Source organism: Schistocerca gregaria, chromosome 2, assembly GCF_023897955.1.
Source record: "Schistocerca gregaria isolate iqSchGreg1 chromosome 2, iqSchGreg1.2, whole genome shotgun sequence".
Taxonomy (NCBI): Eukaryota; Metazoa; Arthropoda; class Insecta; order Orthoptera; family Acrididae; genus Schistocerca; species Schistocerca gregaria.
Window position 1 is genome coordinate 360,704,684 of NC_064921.1, and position 17,700 is coordinate 360,722,383.

Below are 17,700 nucleotides of genomic sequence, written 5' to 3' on the forward strand. Positions count from 1 at the left end.
ATTTTGTCAGCGGAAATTGAAAACTGTCGCGTAAAGCTAGAGTAAGTTATGGTGCGCCGCTGCTGGTAAAGGATCGGTAAACCGAGTAGCTGCGGGCAGCCGATAGCCGGGCGAGAATAGGGCAGCGGCCGAAGAATCTGACTGTACAGAAAAAAATATGAAAACTTAAAAAAAAGTCTTTTCCTTTCTGTATGTTAGTAGGTAACGATCTGTACCGTGATATGCAAGATACATTCGACGATAAGCATCAACATGTAGGCAAGGTATTAGTGTGGCCGGCCTCTGTGACCGACCGGTTCTAGGCGCTACGGTCTGGAGCCGAGCGACCGCTACGGTCGCAGGTTCGAATCCTGCCTCGGGCATGGTTGTGTGTGATGTCCTTAGGTTAGTTAGGTTTAAGTAGTTCTAAGTTCTAGGGGACTGATGACCTAAGATGTTAAGTCCCATAGTGCTCAGAGCCATTAGTCCTTAGTTTAGTTAGGTTAAGTAGTTCTAACTCTAGGGGACTGATGACATCAGATGTTAAGTCCCATAGTGATAAAGCCTTTTGGATTAGTGTCGCATTCTTGTTTTTCCGACGGCCGACGCCCCTGCGATAAATGCGGAAACGTGAACTATGGCGACGCTATTACCAAATGCGTGCTCATAGGACCAACGTTCTGTTATTCTTTTCATGGCTGCCGAAGGACAAACACCACTAGACCTTCATAAGAGAATGAAGTGTTTGGGGCAGCAAGCCTGCCGAAAATCGCCATTGTGGAATGATGCGCTAAGTTCCGTGCTGGTTGCGGTTCGACACAAAACGCCAGTCGATCTGGGAGGACAACCTCATCCATTGTGGTGGACAAGTGGGAGTCACTGGAGGAAGCTCCCAATAGTACTGATCTCTGCCCAATTGATTATGACGCCTTCGGTCATTAAAGACGATTCCTGTCGGACGATGATGTGCATCAGGCACTTACGTAATTCTTCACGCACCTTCAAAAAAATGGTTCAAATGGCTCTGAGCACTATGCGACTTAACTTAAAACTAATTAAACCTAACTAACCTAAGGACATCACACACATCCATGCCCGAGGCAGGATTCGAACCTGCAACCGTAGCGGTCGCTCGGCTCCAGACTGTAGCGCCTAGAACCGCACGGCGAGTCCGGCCGGCCACGCACCATCGCATGGTGTTTTACCAAACCAATATCTTCGCCTGGTACGTCGGTGGGATAAATGCTTCAATGCTCACGGCTATCTTGCTGACTCATACATCGAATCTGGGCTGTACGGCCTTCCAACGGGAACTTTTTGATGGCGCCTTACGTATCTAAAAGATCATGAGGATAAAATTAGAGGCATTCGAGGTCATACGGAGGTTTAATGCTGAACACAATTCGTGACTGGAACAAAGAAATGGAGAAGTGACTGTGGTACACGAAGTACCATCCAACAAGGGCGCCTAAGTTTGGTTATGTGTGTGAGGGGGGCGGTGGGTGGCTAGACCTGGAGATATGCAGTATTTTTAGTATTGTGAAAGACGAATGGTGACTTGTAGTAAAGACTTTTAAAGCATTTCCTTGAAATAAAAACATCTGACTTCACTTTTCATTTGGTTGAAATCTAGGAGAGGCCTCGACCCCAACCCCCGTACCCCTTGCCCCCGGGTATGATGGAGGTCCTTGCCGTGCACCACAAGCCGAAGGGCGACTAGCGGAATGTAAATCATGTGTCGTACATCGTTTGGACCATATGTGGGTGGCCATAGCGGAAGGAGGAGGGAACGCTCCACGTTGCGTGCTCTACATGTCTCGGTACGAGACGAGTTGTGGCTGGCGCAGCGTCGGCGGCGGCTAGTGGGTGCGCGTAGCCGCTGCCGGCGGAGCGGCCGTGTTGTGGCCGGAGAGGAGGGTGCGGGCGGCAGAGGCAGAGGCAGAGGCGGAGGCAGAGGCGGTGCGGTCAGTCCCCTGCCGGCCGCGGCGAATGACCCCTGCGGCGGCAGCAGCCGCGCCGCTGGGCCCCGGGCATCGCACATACACCACCCGTACTCACGGCACACACGTGTGCCTAGCCTCACACGCCCAAGCCCTCTCTCGTTGCGCTCCTACCTATTCCCTGTCTCACCGACTGCATACGGCGTAGCTGGAGAGGTTCTACTTTCATCGATGGATTTCATTGATGTCACAGGGCAATTCTTCGGAACCCATTTGTTACAACTGCAATTTTATTTATTCGTGTCAGAAGCATCGTACATAAAATCAGAGTGATTAACACATACATATCAAGTATATAACAAATACAAAAAGAGTATAAAAGTATACAGATATATAAGCACGGTCAAGTAGTTTATTTTATTTTATGAAGTCTGGGACTGAACCTGGCAACGTCCAGCGCTTCCGGGGGGGCATTCATCAAATCCTTCATGGTGCAGGAGCTTGGACACACCACACACTGCGTGAGCTGGATGGTGGGAATGGTTAGTCCCAAACGAAGAACTCCCTCCCGGCCATATGGAAGGATGGACCACATAGGAATCTCTTAATAGGCTGCGCTCTGGTGTCACACGATCCAAAGAGAATATGCGAAAATGGGGACTCTCAAATGAACCGGCGCTGTGTGACTGTGGACACACGCAAACAACTGCAATAACAACATAGTAATACGTAGAACCAACTGCATTATCGTAATATACTGGCTCACATGATCTCTTCGGCTTCCTCGCTCTTCTGGGCGTAAAGCCAGGTAGTTACCTCCATCAGATGTGCATTATTGACCCACTACACCATTTCGCCCCTACTGTTCAGTCTGTACATTGAAGATGCAATGATGCAAATAAAAGAAAGATTCAGGTGTGGAATTAAAATTCGAAGTGAAAGGATATCAATGACACGATTCGCTGATAACGTTGCTATCCTGAGTGAAAGTGAAAAAGAATTAGATGGTCTGTTGAATGAAATGAACAGCCTAATGAGTACAGAATATGCACTGAGAGTAAATCGAAGGAAGATGGAAGTAAAGGCAGAAGTGAGAACAGCGAGAAACATCAGGATTGATGGCCAGGAAGTAGATTAAGTTAACGAATTCTGCTATCTGGGCAGCGAAATAATCAATGACGGACGGGGCAAGGACATCAAAAGCAGACTAGCTCGTTGATAAATGGCATTCCTCGCCAAGAGAAGTCTACTAGTATCAAACACAGGCCTTAATTTGAGGAAGGAGTCTCTAAGATTGTACGTTTGGAGCACAGCGTTGTATGGTAGTGAAACATGGACTGTAGGAAAACCGGAACATAAGGGAATCGAAGCATTTCAGATGTCGTGTTACAAACGAATGTTGGAAATTGGGTGCACTAATAAGATAAGGAATGAGGAGGTTCTGCGCAGAATCGGAGAGGAAAGAAACATTTGGAAAGCAATGACAAGGAGAAGGCACAGGATCATAGAATATGTGTTAAGACATGAGTGAATGACTTCCATGGTACTAGAGGGAGCTGTAGAGGACAAAAGCTGTTGAGAAAGACAGAGATTGGAATACAGGCAGCAAATAATTGAGGATGTAGGCTGCAAGTGCTGCTCTGACATGAAGAGGTTGGCACAGGTGAGGAATTCGTGCTGGGCCGCATCAAACCAGTCAGAAGATTAATAACTGATGACTGGGGAAAAAAATAGCATTTGTAAACGCACACGTAGTCTGAAATGAATTTCGGCAACAGATGTTTCCTGTCAACAAGAAATTCAATGACAGTGCGTTAATGAAAGGAAACATTGCCGTGTGAACGAAAGATCGGTGTCGACCATTTCCAAATATCTTCGTTGATCCATTATGGACCGTGGGACAAAGGCTGACATGTATTTCTTGATGCAATAATTTACCAACAGCCGTATGTTTTGTAGAAATTTATTTTATGAACTTCTTATGTGCTACCAGTTTCGGTATTACATTGCTAGTAAATTATTTCATCAAGATTTCCAAATATAGTTTGTCGTCATGTGATATAAGTACGTGTTAGACAGAATGAGAACCGGATGCCATCGGGGAGGGGGGGGGGGGAGCGGCAGCAGAGCTTTTTACTCCATTTTATGCATAAATATATCGACAACCGATCAGCTGTCTTATTCAAGTGCTGCGAGCTGTGTTGTTATACGGACTCGCTGCGTAGGCTCCAACCAGACCGTTTTGTTGGCTGTTTATAGCCGAGTTTGTCCCCGGCGCCCGCTACGCCCTTTGACGAACTGTAATACGAAGATGCCAAAATCGTGTTGCAAACACCGCGTTTCTGTGACAACGCAATTAAGGAATAAATTGAAAGAAAGATGTCTGAAAGTATAAACAGGACGTAGGATTCAAGTTAAACGAGGCTTGGGGCTCAATAATCGCAGGTCATCTCATCCATCATGGCTGAAAAACAGTAAGTTAGTGTGTGTTTCACGGAACAACAGTGCCGGCTCTGAGAATCAAATGGGCCTCGAAGGATGTAGCAGGCACCGGAAGTCGAACCCTACTCTAATAAACAGCGGCTGGAGTCCAGGCGGTGAGTACGTGCTGCTACTCTATTCGCAGCACGTGAAGAAGGCGACTGGGGCTGTCGTTGAAATATTGCGCGTGAAACGGCGTCAGAAGCTTGCCTGTCCATCCGAAAGCATCCAGTTAATGTTCTGATACGTTGTGGCGTTATTAACTTATATCGCGTTAACCATTAAGTATTTTTGCGAATGATCGACTTCGGTGTTTCGTTTCCCTATAGTGTTTCGTTTCCAAAGCGTGCTGTCATTAAATGTCTTGTTAAAGATAAAGACACAAGCAAGTTTCGTTTATGTCGCACAACTCCTTCCTGGTGTTGCGATTTTTTTCCGTCACTGTATTTACTAGCGCTGCGCAAAACACAACCTCGCATACAACATCAAAAACTGAAGAAAATTTCCGAAACTGCTCGTAGCGGTCTAGTGTGGATTCGTCTAGTGTGGATTCCTGCACGTGGTTCTAAAATCAGTCACTAGACTGAAGTACAGACAGAAAAACATCGTGGATTCCTAGGTACACTATCGTGCACTATCCCCTATCAAGAACGACCCTCTACCCTCTATTAATCTTCAGCAAAGGAAAATGTTCACGCAGCAACCCGTCACCCCCACCCTTACCTCTCGCGTAAGAGGAACGGTGAGCCTTACATGCGTGACTATTTGGACCACTTCCACACAACAGCTACACGAAGTAACATATGGAACCTTGCTGCTTCTAGGTTCATCTATTTCTTCACTAGTCCCCCTTAACCCCTAACCGCCTCAATAGTGTTCACAGGATCCCGTAAGAATGGGCATAGTAAGGACATCGCGTTTCTCGCTCTCGAATCTGCTCCACATGCCGCGACTACCAGACGGTTACCTGCTGCTTCCACGTTATTTGGGTGAAACTGGAGTTGTTAACTAAACGCTACCTCCCCGCAGACATTCACGGCGCTATCTGTACGATTTGATCGCCTTGCACGGTCTGTGCCGCCTACATACCGGGTGGAGACGCGTGGGTCGGCGAAAAACTCGGCTGGGTGAAAGCGAGTCGCCACCCGTGCAGACCGAGAGAGCAAAGTACACACAGGCTGCTGTGTTCAAGCCAAACACGCCAGCGATCGCGCACTCCCGCTTGTGAGCTCTGGAGAGCTGAACCACTCATTCTGGTGGGCGCGAAACAGTACCAAGAGACTACAGTTCACCCTTTAGGTAATGACGAATATAGTAAAAGCATCAGGTGGTGTAGAGCTCTTAACTGTCGAATAATGAATAAGATTACCGATACGTATTCATGTTCACTGTGTTTTATAAGCGTCTGCCAACGAAAATGTTGACCGTGTTCCCCTGTTTTCGGTTTTTATTACCTTCAGCTGATTTTTGATTAAACCGATATAGAATTCTTTCCCCTTCAGACAACGCAAAAATGAAAATGGAAATTTCCTTATCGCGGGACTAGCGCCATCAGTTTCTGTAACATATTTTCGCTCATAGCACAGGAAGCGACGAGTACGAAAGAAGTGTTACGTTCATAATACGGTAATAAAACTGGAAATATTTCTACGATTTAAACTTTTCTTAGACAGTGAGTAGCGAAGATACAGAAGAAACGTGATGCGTCAAGGACAGTGTAATAAATTACAGAATCATAAATGAGCGTTATCATGTAGTTTTTGTAAGGTCTTTCGCCCGTAGGAAGGAGATGGTGTTCTTTGTCGCTTACTGCGTTGCCATTCTCTGAATAAGACTGCAGCAAACGGGCGTAATATTTTGATCACTATTGTATTATTTAATGAGACACAGCAGCAGTTGAATATAACATTAGGCTACATTACGTTGATTTACTACAAATACACGGTCCATTCATGTGTTATCCGTACTGTAAGATCTTCGGTACTCACACCATCAGATTGACTTGTCACTCTAACGAAGTAGGCGAGTGTGAGCAATATGTCTCGTCGTCTTATCGTGGCGTGGTTATCTTCTGCCGTTAGGTCAGACAATAGAAATGCCACTTGCACGCTTAGAGTAGCAGATTGACGATGACCAACTTTAAACAGAACTTGATTAATTTTCACACACATTTATTAAAATAATAAAAAGCATAGACATTACGTAGCTTGATTCTGGATGCTGTTTACAACTGACAATCTGAAGTTCCTTTGGTCTTGGTTCGTTAATCTTATTCTCACATATCTCTGATACTTGACAAAGTGTCTATACATTTATCTTCATGGCTATGTACAGGAATATGATAATCTTCTTAGGTGCAGACTGAAAATTGACTATAGACTGGTGCAGACTGGTTATAATACCTCGCGCGTTCAGGTACCACTGCGCGAGTGTGATTCGCGAGGAAAAAAGGTTCTACGTTAGCAGCAATCTCATTGGCTGCGTTACATATTAATACGCGGATCGGCGGAAGCAGAATTTGGTCCGTCTCTAAGGCAGCGTCATCTCGTAGTGCGGAGACGGACGAGCGCTGCGCCTATACTGTTGTGCTTAGCGGGGCGCGCTCTAGTGGGAAAGTTGTGTACGCGCTGACTACGCGGAACTATGTACACAACAATTCACATTCAAAGACAACGTGCAATAACCACTCAAAAAATGGTTCAAATGGCTCTGAGCACTATACGACTTAACTTCTGAGGTCATCAGTCGCCTAGAACTTAGAACTAATTAAACCTAACTAACCTAAGGACATCACACACATCCATGTCTGAAGCAGGATTCGAACCTGCGACCGTAGCGGTCTCGCGGTTCCAGACTGTAGCGCCTAGAACCGCACGGCCAATAACGACTCACACACGGCAGGTGGCAAAACTAGCAGAGGACGTTATATGAAGCGTGTCGAGGAGGGGGGGGGGGGGGGGGGGGGGGGGGAGCGGAAAACACTGCTGTGGTTGTATTGCAGAAACGGAGCGATTTATCTGACGTCCAAAAGAGCATGATCATTGGCTTTCGGTCCAAGGCCGGAAACATCCCCGAAATGGCTAAGTTTGTAAACTGTTCGCGTGCCGCCTCGGCTAAAGTATACCGTACAAGGCAAAGTGGCGCAATCCAATACGGGCGTCGAGGTCACTAGGGGCCATCGGGCTCCACGGGCCATTGGGGTGAACAACGATTCCGGAGATGTGTACGGGCCAATAGGCGAGCAACTGTTGATCAACTGACGACGCAGACGAACTGAGAGGCTACCAAAAGTATCTCCTCAACGACCGGTCAGCGAACGTTGCTGTTTGTGGGACTTCGCCCGATTCGTGCGCCCATACTGACTGCTGTTCATCAGTGACGAAGGCTGGAATTTGCATGCCAGTACAGCTACTGGAAGTCTAAGGACTGACGACAGATGATCTTTTCAGATGACTCACATTTTATGCTCCATCGGCATGAAACGTATGAAAGCAAGCACCTGCAATAATCGCAGGAAGGGTCCAGTCCAGGCCGAGGGAGCGTTATGGTCTGGGGAAGGTTTCCGTGACATTCCCTGAGTGATGTCATTTTGGAAGGCACAGTGGTTCAGCACAAGTATGCATATATCCTTGGGAAGCGTTTCAATCCTTATATACAGTTTGTTTTTCCTCTGCACGACGACATCTACCAGCGGAACAATGCAACGTGTCACACATCTTCGTAGTGTACATGCGTGGTTCGAAGTGCACAAGGATGAGTTAAAGTATGTCCCTGGCCACCGAATCCCCCGATTTAAGTCCAGTGGAGAATATGTTGGACCACCTCGAACGGACTGTTCGCGTCATGGAACCTCAGCAGAGCAACCTAGCGCAAACTGCCATGGCACTGGAGCTTGCATGACTCCACTTCCCTGTCGGTACCGTCCATAACTTAACTGACCCTCGCTTCATGTCTCCGCCCTGAAGAAGGTAGTTATTCAAGTTTCTGACAGATCGTTACATTAATGTGACTGGACAGTGCAGGCGCACAATCGTTTCGTACTTCAATAACAATTTGTCCATTTTATTTGGACTGTTGAGCTCCGTGGCCGTAGATAATGATATTTCACTGAAAAAATACGGCAACTGGTTGCCGTATTTTTTCAGTGAAATAGTTTCGTACTTCATTTTATATCTCATTGGAACTCAAACAGTTTCTTTAAAGATTTCTTGAAGATATTATTTTGAATTAGTAAACTGTAATTAACATATATGTAGCCTATTTCTGCTTGTAATCTAAACATAAATAGAAATTGGAAATAAATTGAGATATCTTACGTAGAACAAACAATTCGTTAACTTTAATGTATCTTTATTCATTTCAAGTGTCTCTCGACAATATCCAGAATATTTTGTGATCGCTAACACCTTTTCCATTGTAAGACTTCCAAAATGTCGTTATTTTTATTTGGTGAGAATAGGATGCACGTGCGGCGAGCTATGGTAGCGTGCAACAACTGCATTCATTCGTTCATAATGTAATTATAGCATCTGCACAGCTGTTGAAATGAGTGAAACATATTTCAGGTCTTGTAAATGGCGCAAATATAGTTTTTAACACGCAACCGACATCTTTGTCTGTCACTTACATGATACAGTTGCATGCCACAGGCACATTATACAGATGTAAAAACATTGAGATCTGTCTGATGATGATTGCATGAAGACTCAGACGCATTGTGGAAATTAATTAAAAATCGCTTATGGATAAATCTATTAGATTTTTTTTGTATGCGAATACTTAACACAGATTTCAATTCGTATTCTTTTCTCAAATATATTTATGGGATATCAGTAAACTGTAAACAGTGTTTACGTGACACTGCTCTCTGCCTAAGAGGAAAAGTTGCGAACACTTTCAATACGTATCAGCATTAGATGATAAAGGTCTATCAAGACTCTTGCCACTCAACACGATACAAGGATACGGAAGTCTTGCAGAAAAAACTCGCAATATGTCTGTTCTGCTGCGATCCCAATTTAAATGTCGCTCGCAACTGAGAACTTACATGAATCTGAAACATCACCCCCCCCCCCCCCCATCCACCCGACCCGTCCCTTCATCGGCCAAATATTATTTAACTGGCTATTTATTTCTTGCTTTTGTATTTTAAATCTGTAGTGTAAAATTTTAAACGTAAAACATTTTTCTCTTTTATTCGTGCATCCATACTCCTGTTGTATTGCAAATGCCTCTTGTATTGTAATGGTTTTGTTGCGCTTTATATTCTCGTCAATTATACCATTCTTAGGATTAGTGCTCAGTGACCTAGCGCCACGAACTTGCATTATAAGATCTATACGAAACGTTTTTAAATGTTTCATTTATTACGTTATTACAACAGTTCATTACACTGTATTGTTTCCATGTGTACTGATATATCACTTTTAACTACCATTTTGTGATATTTATTATCATATTATATATATGACATGGCGTCACCATGTTTACTCTGCTGCCACCTAGTGGCGGTTTTGTCTCCCTTTTATAACTCGCTTAGTAGTCTGTCATCTCACGTTAGGTTCAAATGGCTCTGAGCACTACGGGACTTAACTTCCGAGGTCATCAGTCCCTTAGAACTTAGAACTACTTAAACCTAACTAACTTAAAGACATCACACACATCCATGCCCGAGGCAGGATTCGAACCTGCGACCTTAGCGGTCGCGCGGTTCCAGACTGCAGCGCCTAGAACCGCTCGACTACTTCGGCCGGCTCACGTTAAGTACCCAACTGGTAATTCTTGTCCTTGTGCTGCCTTTGCACTTGGCTAGATAGGAATGAATAAAATTTTGCACTTTTGTGCGATATTATTTAGTTATTACTATCTAGAAAGTTATTATAAAGCACTTTCGTATATCAACTCGTTTGCTATATTTGGACTTCTAAAGATGGAAATAAATCTGAAACGGGTCATGGGACCTACTCAGCTTAACTACAGAGCTACGCATACTTACTACAATGGTCCACAGTCTCCTACGTGACTTTGTCACACCTTCATTACATCGAGCACAGTCCGACGGCACTTTTTATGTGTGATGGACGTGTTTGTTTGCAAGTAGCGGCATAACTGTACTCCCCTCGGTGGAACAACTCCAGTAGAGAGGCGGGGGGCTCCGTGGCCGCGTCCTTGCTCTGCAGTCGGCATTCCATCTGCGGAGCGAGTAAGCGAGTGCTGGTACTGGTAGCTGCCGCAACAGCTCCTGTCCATCGCCCATTGCTCTACGCTGCCGCCGGCACGGATGCTGCACGACCCATGCATACTTCATACGCTCATCCAGAAACAGCAAGTCCTCCACTCCTCTGTGAACTCTAAACGATGTATTACAATTTTCAGATCTGGAAAACGGCAACAAGCGTATCCTATCTGCTAGCTTCATTTTCTCATGAAAAGCAGCTGTACATTTCTAAGTAGTCGGAGATGAAGCTGTGAGAACTTGAGGAGACATATGAGATAACCTGTTCGATCAAATGGCTTCGATACGCATGTTTCTGTTATTGGTCGACTTTTCAAGGCATATGGGATAACTTGTTCGATCAAATGGCTTCGATAAGCATGTTTCTGTCGTTCCTCGAAGTGTCGCGGAAAATTATTGGAAAAATAGACATGTCAAAGACAAATATCAGTCCTTTCCTTGTTCGTAGATTGTGGAACAGGGTTTGGTATACCTTTGAATAGAAAGGTGATTAACAGCGTGAGGCTAGTTCCGGCGGAGGTTCGAGTCCTCCCTCGAGCATGGGTTTGTGTGCTTGTCCTTAGGATATTGTTGTTGTGGTCTTCAGTCCTGAGACTGGTTTGATGCAGCTCTCCATGCTACTCTATCCTGTACAAGCTTCTTCATCTCCCAGTACCTGCTGCAACCTGCATCCTTCTGAATCTGCTTAGTGTATTCATCTTTTGGTCTCCCTCTACGATTTTTACCCTCCACGCTGCCCTCCAATACTAAATTGGTGATCCCTTGATGTCCTACCAACTGATCCCTTCTTGTAGTAAAGTTGTGCCACAAACTCTTCTCCAACCCTATTCAGTACCTCCTCATTAGTTATGTGATCTACCCATATAATCTTCAGGATTCTTCTGTAGCACCACATTTCAAATGCTTCTATTCTCTTCTTGTCTAAACTATTTATCGTCCACGTTTCACTTCCACACATGGCTGCACTCCGTACAAATACTTTCAGCAACGACTTCCTAACACTTAAATCATTACTCGATGTTAACAAATTTCTCTTCTTCAGAAACGCTTTCCTTGCTATTGCCACTCTACATTTTATATCCTCTCTACTTCGACCATCATCAGTTATGTTGCTCCCCAAATAGCAAAACTCCTTTACTACTTTGTCTCATTTCCGAATCTAATTCCCTCGGCATCACCCGACTTAATTCGACTACATTCCATTATCCTCGTTTTGCTTTTGTTGATGTTCATCTTATATCCTCCTTTCAAGACACTGTCCATTCCGTTCAACTGCCCTTCCAAGTCCTTTGCTGTCTCTGACAGAATTACAATGTCATCGGCGAACCTCAAAGTTTTTATTTCTTCACCATGGATTTTAATACCTACTCCGAAATTTTCTTTTGTTTCCTCTACTGCTTGCTCAATATACAGATTGAATAACATTGGGGAGAGGCTAATTTAGGTTAAGTAGTGTGTAAACTTCGCGACTGATGACCTTAGCAGTTAAGTCTCATAAGATTTCACACACATTTGAACCTTTTTTTGAACAGCGTGAGTCCTTATGAGTCACACAGTGATCGGTATTTTCTTCTGAGGATAGAAACTAATTCAGTCACAACATCACTTTACAGATGTTCACGTCCACACGAAAGATGATGACGAAAAACAATCACAGTATATGAGAAGGATATAGAGAAATTCAGATACTGTGTGAAATAGGATAAAAATTTAATAGTCTTTTGTTTTCTCTATTTTTTCACCTCAGATTGCTCTTGAAGTTACTTTTTTCGGTCATCAGTCTTCTGACACGTTTAATGTAGCCCGCCGTGAATTCCTCTCCTGTGCCGACCTCTTCATCTCAGACTAGCACTTGCACCTTCGACCTCAACTATTTGCTGAATGTATTCCGATATTGGTCGTCCTCTACAGTTATTACCCTCTACAGCTCCCTCTAGTACCATGGAAGTCATTCCCTGATGCCTTAACAGACGTCCAATCATCCTGTCCCTTCTCCTTGTCAGGGTTTTCCACATATTCATTTCCTCTCCGGTTCTGCGCAGAACCTCCTCATTCCTTATCCTATCAGTCCACCTAATTTTGAACATTCGTCTGTAGCACTATATTTCAAATTCTTCGATTCTCTTCTATTCCGGTTTATCCTCAGAAATTTCTTACTCAAATGAAGGCATATGTTTGATACTGACAGACTTCTCTTGGCCAGGAATGCCCTTTTTGTCAGTGCTAGTCTGCTTTTGAGGTCCTCCTTACTCCGTTCGTCATTGGTTATTTTGCTGCCTAGGTAGCACAATTCCTTAATTTTATCTACTTCGTGGCCATCAATCCTGATGTTAAGTTTCTCGCTGTTCTCGTTTCTGCCACTTCTCTTTACTTTCGTTTGTCTTCGATTTACTCTCAATCCATATTTTGTACTCATTAGACCAGGGCTTCCCAACCTTTTCAGCTGGTGGACCCCTTCTTCAGGCGAAAATCCATGGCGGACCCCTAGTCTGTTCCCAATGACACCCCCCCCCCCCCCCTCCCGAAGTATCAATAGTCTTTGATTTAGATATGAATGAAAACAACTTGACTTATGAAATAGGCAGTGCACTGACAAAGCAAGCTTATTTATTATTTAATGATGCCTGGGACCGCATACGTGCCGGCGAGAGCTGTGATTGGTCGACAAAATTCGCTCCGCGCATGCGTAAAAGGTTTCAGCGCATCTACCGCCGTCAGCCGGAGCACAAACGACCCCCCGTATTGTTGCGAAACAGTCAATCAGAGGAGCCGCATTCTCCGACACTAAACTGTGTATGCGTTCTCACTTAGAAACCGCAAAGGCTGCTTGGGAATACGACCTGAAGTAAAAGTACACATTTTTTTTCACACGAAAAAAAAGGTAATGACTTTGATTTTCACATTTTTATTCAATAATTTTACTCATTATTTTACGATTTGGTGAAGGCTGGCCGCGGATCCCATAGAAAGAGCCAGCGGACCCTTAAGGGGTCCGCGGACCACACGTTGGGAAGCCCAGCATTAGACCATTCCGTGCAGCACATCACATAATTCTTCCTCAGTTTCACTCTGGACAGCGATGTCATCAGCGAATCGTATCGTTGATATCCTTTCATCTGGAGTTTTAATTCCATCCCTGAAACTTTCTTTTATTTATATATTGCTTCTTCTACGTACGGATTGAACAGTAGGGGCGAAAGACTACAACCCTGTCTTACACGCTTTACAATCTGAGCATTTGTTCTTGGTCGTCCACTCTTACTATTCCCTCCTGGCTCTTCTACATATTGTATATTACACGTCTCACCCTAAAGCTTACCCCTATTTTTCTCAGAATTTCGAACATCTTGCACCATTTTACATTGTCCAACGCGTTTTCTAGGCCGACAAACCCAATGAATGTTTCTTGATTTTTGTTTAGTCTTGCTTCCATTATCAACTACGACGTCACAATTGCCTCGCTGGCACCTTTGCCTTTCCTAAAGCCAAACCGATCGTCATTTAAAAATCCTCAATTTTCTTTTTCGTTTGATCTGTATATTATTCTTTTTAGCAACTTAAGTGCATGAGCCGTTAAGCTGATTGTGCGACAATTCTCGCACTTGTCAGCTCTTGCAGTCTTCGGAATTGTGTGGGTCATATTTTTCCGAAAGTGAGATGGTATGTCACCAGACTCATACATTCTACGCACTAATGTGAATATTCCTTTTTTTATTTGCCATTCCTCACAATAATTTTAGCAATTCTGATGGGATGTTATCTATACCTTCTGCCTTATTTGATCTTATGTCCTCCGAAGCTCTCTTAAATTCTGATTTTAATACTGGATCCCCTATCTCTCCTTAATCGACTCCTGTGTCTTCTTCTATCACGTCAGACATCTCTTCCCCCTCATAGAGGCCTTCAGCGAACTCTTTCTACCTATCCGCTCTCTCCTCTGCATTTAACTGTGCAATTCCCATTGCACTCTTGATGTTACCTTGCTTGCTTGTAATTTCCTGTATGCTTAGTCACTCCTTCTGACAATCATTTCTTTTTCGATTTCTTTACATTTTTCATGCAGCCATTTTTTCTTAGCTTCCCTAAACTTCCTATTTATTTCATTCCTCAGGGACTTGTCTTTCTGTCTTCCTGGATTTCCGTGAACATTTTTGTACTTCTTTATTCCTGGGTACGCCTTAGCCTTACAGTCCAGTATCTGATTTTGGAATCTCTGTCTGACCATGATGTAATCTAGTCATGATGTAATTCGAATGCTATTATACAGGAGGGAACAGAAAGTAGGATTATCTCTACCACAGTTTTCGTATTGTTGCAGGGAACACGCTCTTCCAAAATCACAACAGAGCAAGATTAGTAAAGACTTGGAGACACAGCAAGATATCAACTCAACTACGTCGTTATTAGACAAACGTTTAGATATCAAATGCAGGAGTAGGAGAGAGTGTTGTACCTGGAGAATAGCGTATCTAAGAACACATGCTGTTTCCTGGTCGGTGTTTCAATGTAGTGACTGATTTTCATAATCAAGTGAAAGAATACGCACTAGAGACCACCATAAGCAGTTTCCGACATTTTCTACTTTTTTGTTGTTGATATGAGATATGAGGTTTTGTTTTTCACAGAATTTGTAAATTTATGATTTCTGCGTACTCGCATTTAAGTGCTGTTTAACATATTAAAAATATTTGGAAATATTGTTAATTCTTGAATTATAGAGTTTTATGATGGATAAAATTCTGTATATTTTTAAAAGTAGCTACATAACGTCAGGACGATTAAGCGAGACTTCATCGGCCGTAAACCGTCTTGTGCCATGTAATGGAATGTGCTCTTCTACCATGGAACACGTGATATTTGCGAATGAACTGAGTTTCTTTAAGGTGTTACAATTTAACTCGCCTGGAAAATTAAATTTTTGTTGTTGCCAGTAGTTTCTATTTCATGTTTTTAACTTGTAACTGGTTTTTATAATACTTCTCCTTAATTTGATTAAACTTAATTATTCTTGGTCTGTAGTAGATAATAATTAAAAGAGAGTATTAAATACAATACGAACAAGGTTTTCTTGATAGCAACATTTTTTAATTTGATTAGAATATTTGTTTCTAAGTATGTTGGAACAGCTTTCCTCAGTTTGAGAACCCCACTTTTCCAAGGTAACTTTTGTAATTTCAGAAAAATACTACAGCTCACATAAAGTGAATGTTGTCATTTAGGGCCCATTTTCAAAACTTCGTATTTATTCAAGAACAAATCCAAAATGAACAAGCTTTATACCAATGAAAAGAGGAAGTTTCAAAGTTTTGTTCATAATGTTTGATATCAATTTAATAACTTTAATAATGTGTAATTAATTAGTTTTTAATATTTATTTAATGATTAGTAATGAGATAAATGTTGTAAACGTTTAATGTGGCCACTGTTGGCTGCACGGAAAACATCGGCGCAGTAGCCAAACTCGTTCCATACACACAAAAGCATATCTGCTGTTACAGATTGCACGACAGTGGCGGTCCGGTTTCGTAGATCGTTCAGAGTGGTTGGTAGAGGCGGAATGTAAACAGCTTCCTTCACAAAACCCTATAAAAATAGTCTCAGAGTGTGCGATCTGGAGATTTCGGTGCCCAGAAGTGCAGAGGCAGGTCCTCAAGTCCTCTGCGACCGATCCAGCGGTGAGGAAGGGAGTCATTCAAAAAGCCTGGTACCCCACGGTGCCAATGGGAAGGAGCTCCATCCTGATGGAAAATGAAGCCCTGGGAATCTTCCGTAACTTGTGAGAACAGCCATTGTTCCAACATGTCCACGTATGTGATTCCCGTTAACAGTTCTTCAGGCAAAGAAAAATAGTCCATAAATCTCTAGAGTCGCCATCTCACTCACAGATGACAGTGAAACGGAATAACGGTCCTATTGTCACACAAACTCCACCGGACGCTTCTGAACCATCACCACCTGCCCGCCGCCAGCCAAAAACTTTGAAACTGCCTCTTTTCATTGGTATAAAGGTTGTTCATTTTGTATTTTTGCTTGAATACATACGAATTTTTGAAAATGGGTTGACCAGTTAGAATAACCATGTATATTGAACATCTATTAGATGCCTGGCTAGAGGCGAAAGCCTGAAAAATATTCCGACAAACAACACTCTCTCTGTAAAGCATACCCAGGCGCGGACCTGTACTCATACCATGATGCAGTAGTGAATAAAAAAAGTAGTAGCCTATATGATGAAATGGTATAATTACCGAAAGTCTTTTACAGACTGTCTTAGAAAACCTTTGAGGCAGTGCCAACAAATGTAAGAGCGTGAAGAGTAGCTCAGTAGAACAGGAATGAAAAACAATAAAGAAGGAAAAAACTAAGGTAGTACAAAACTCAATAGATATAGCGAATGAGGCGAAGACGAATGGAAAATAATAAAGAAAGATTAAGGAAATTTGGAAACTAAGGGAATCTAATACAGTGAAGAGTAGTCAAAGCTGATTCATCGTACACTCCAAATGGGTTATTCGAAAGAAGAAGAAAGAAGGAAATAATTGAGATAGGACACGACTCTATAGATATAGTGAAACAGGCGAAGAAACCATGGATATCTCAGAAAATAATTGAGATTGTCGATGAAATGTTCAAAATGTGTGTGAAATCTTATGGGACTTAACTGCTAAGGTCATCAGTCCCTAAGCTTACACACTACTTAACCTAAATTATACTAAGGACAAACACACGCACCCATGCCCGAGGGAGGACTCGAACTTCCGCCGGAACCAGCCGCACAGTCCATGACTGCAGCGCCTGAGACCGCTCGGCTAGTACCGCGCGGCTGTCAATGAAAGAATAAAACAATGATCTTAAGGATGAAAAACAAAATACTTTTTAATAACTGTAAGAATGGGGTAGATGAGCAGGATTATGGGTTATCAGAAAATGCAGACAGGTTAAACCAGAATAAATGAGAGAAATAGGTAAAGATTTCGAAAAATATATTATTTTAGAAAAAATCGATACGACCTACAGAAAGATAACGAAGTAACTTCGGAGAAATAAAATTTACGTTTTTTACTA

General features: G+C 43.1%; 1 protein-coding gene across 2 annotated transcripts in view; it reads left to right on the plus strand.

Moving 5' to 3' along the window:
- The window catches only part of LOC126337069 (mucin-17-like), a 471,154-nt gene that overhangs the window by 202,778 nt on the left and 250,676 nt on the right, over positions 1–17,700 (plus strand). The gene's annotated exons all lie outside the window — the stretch shown is intronic.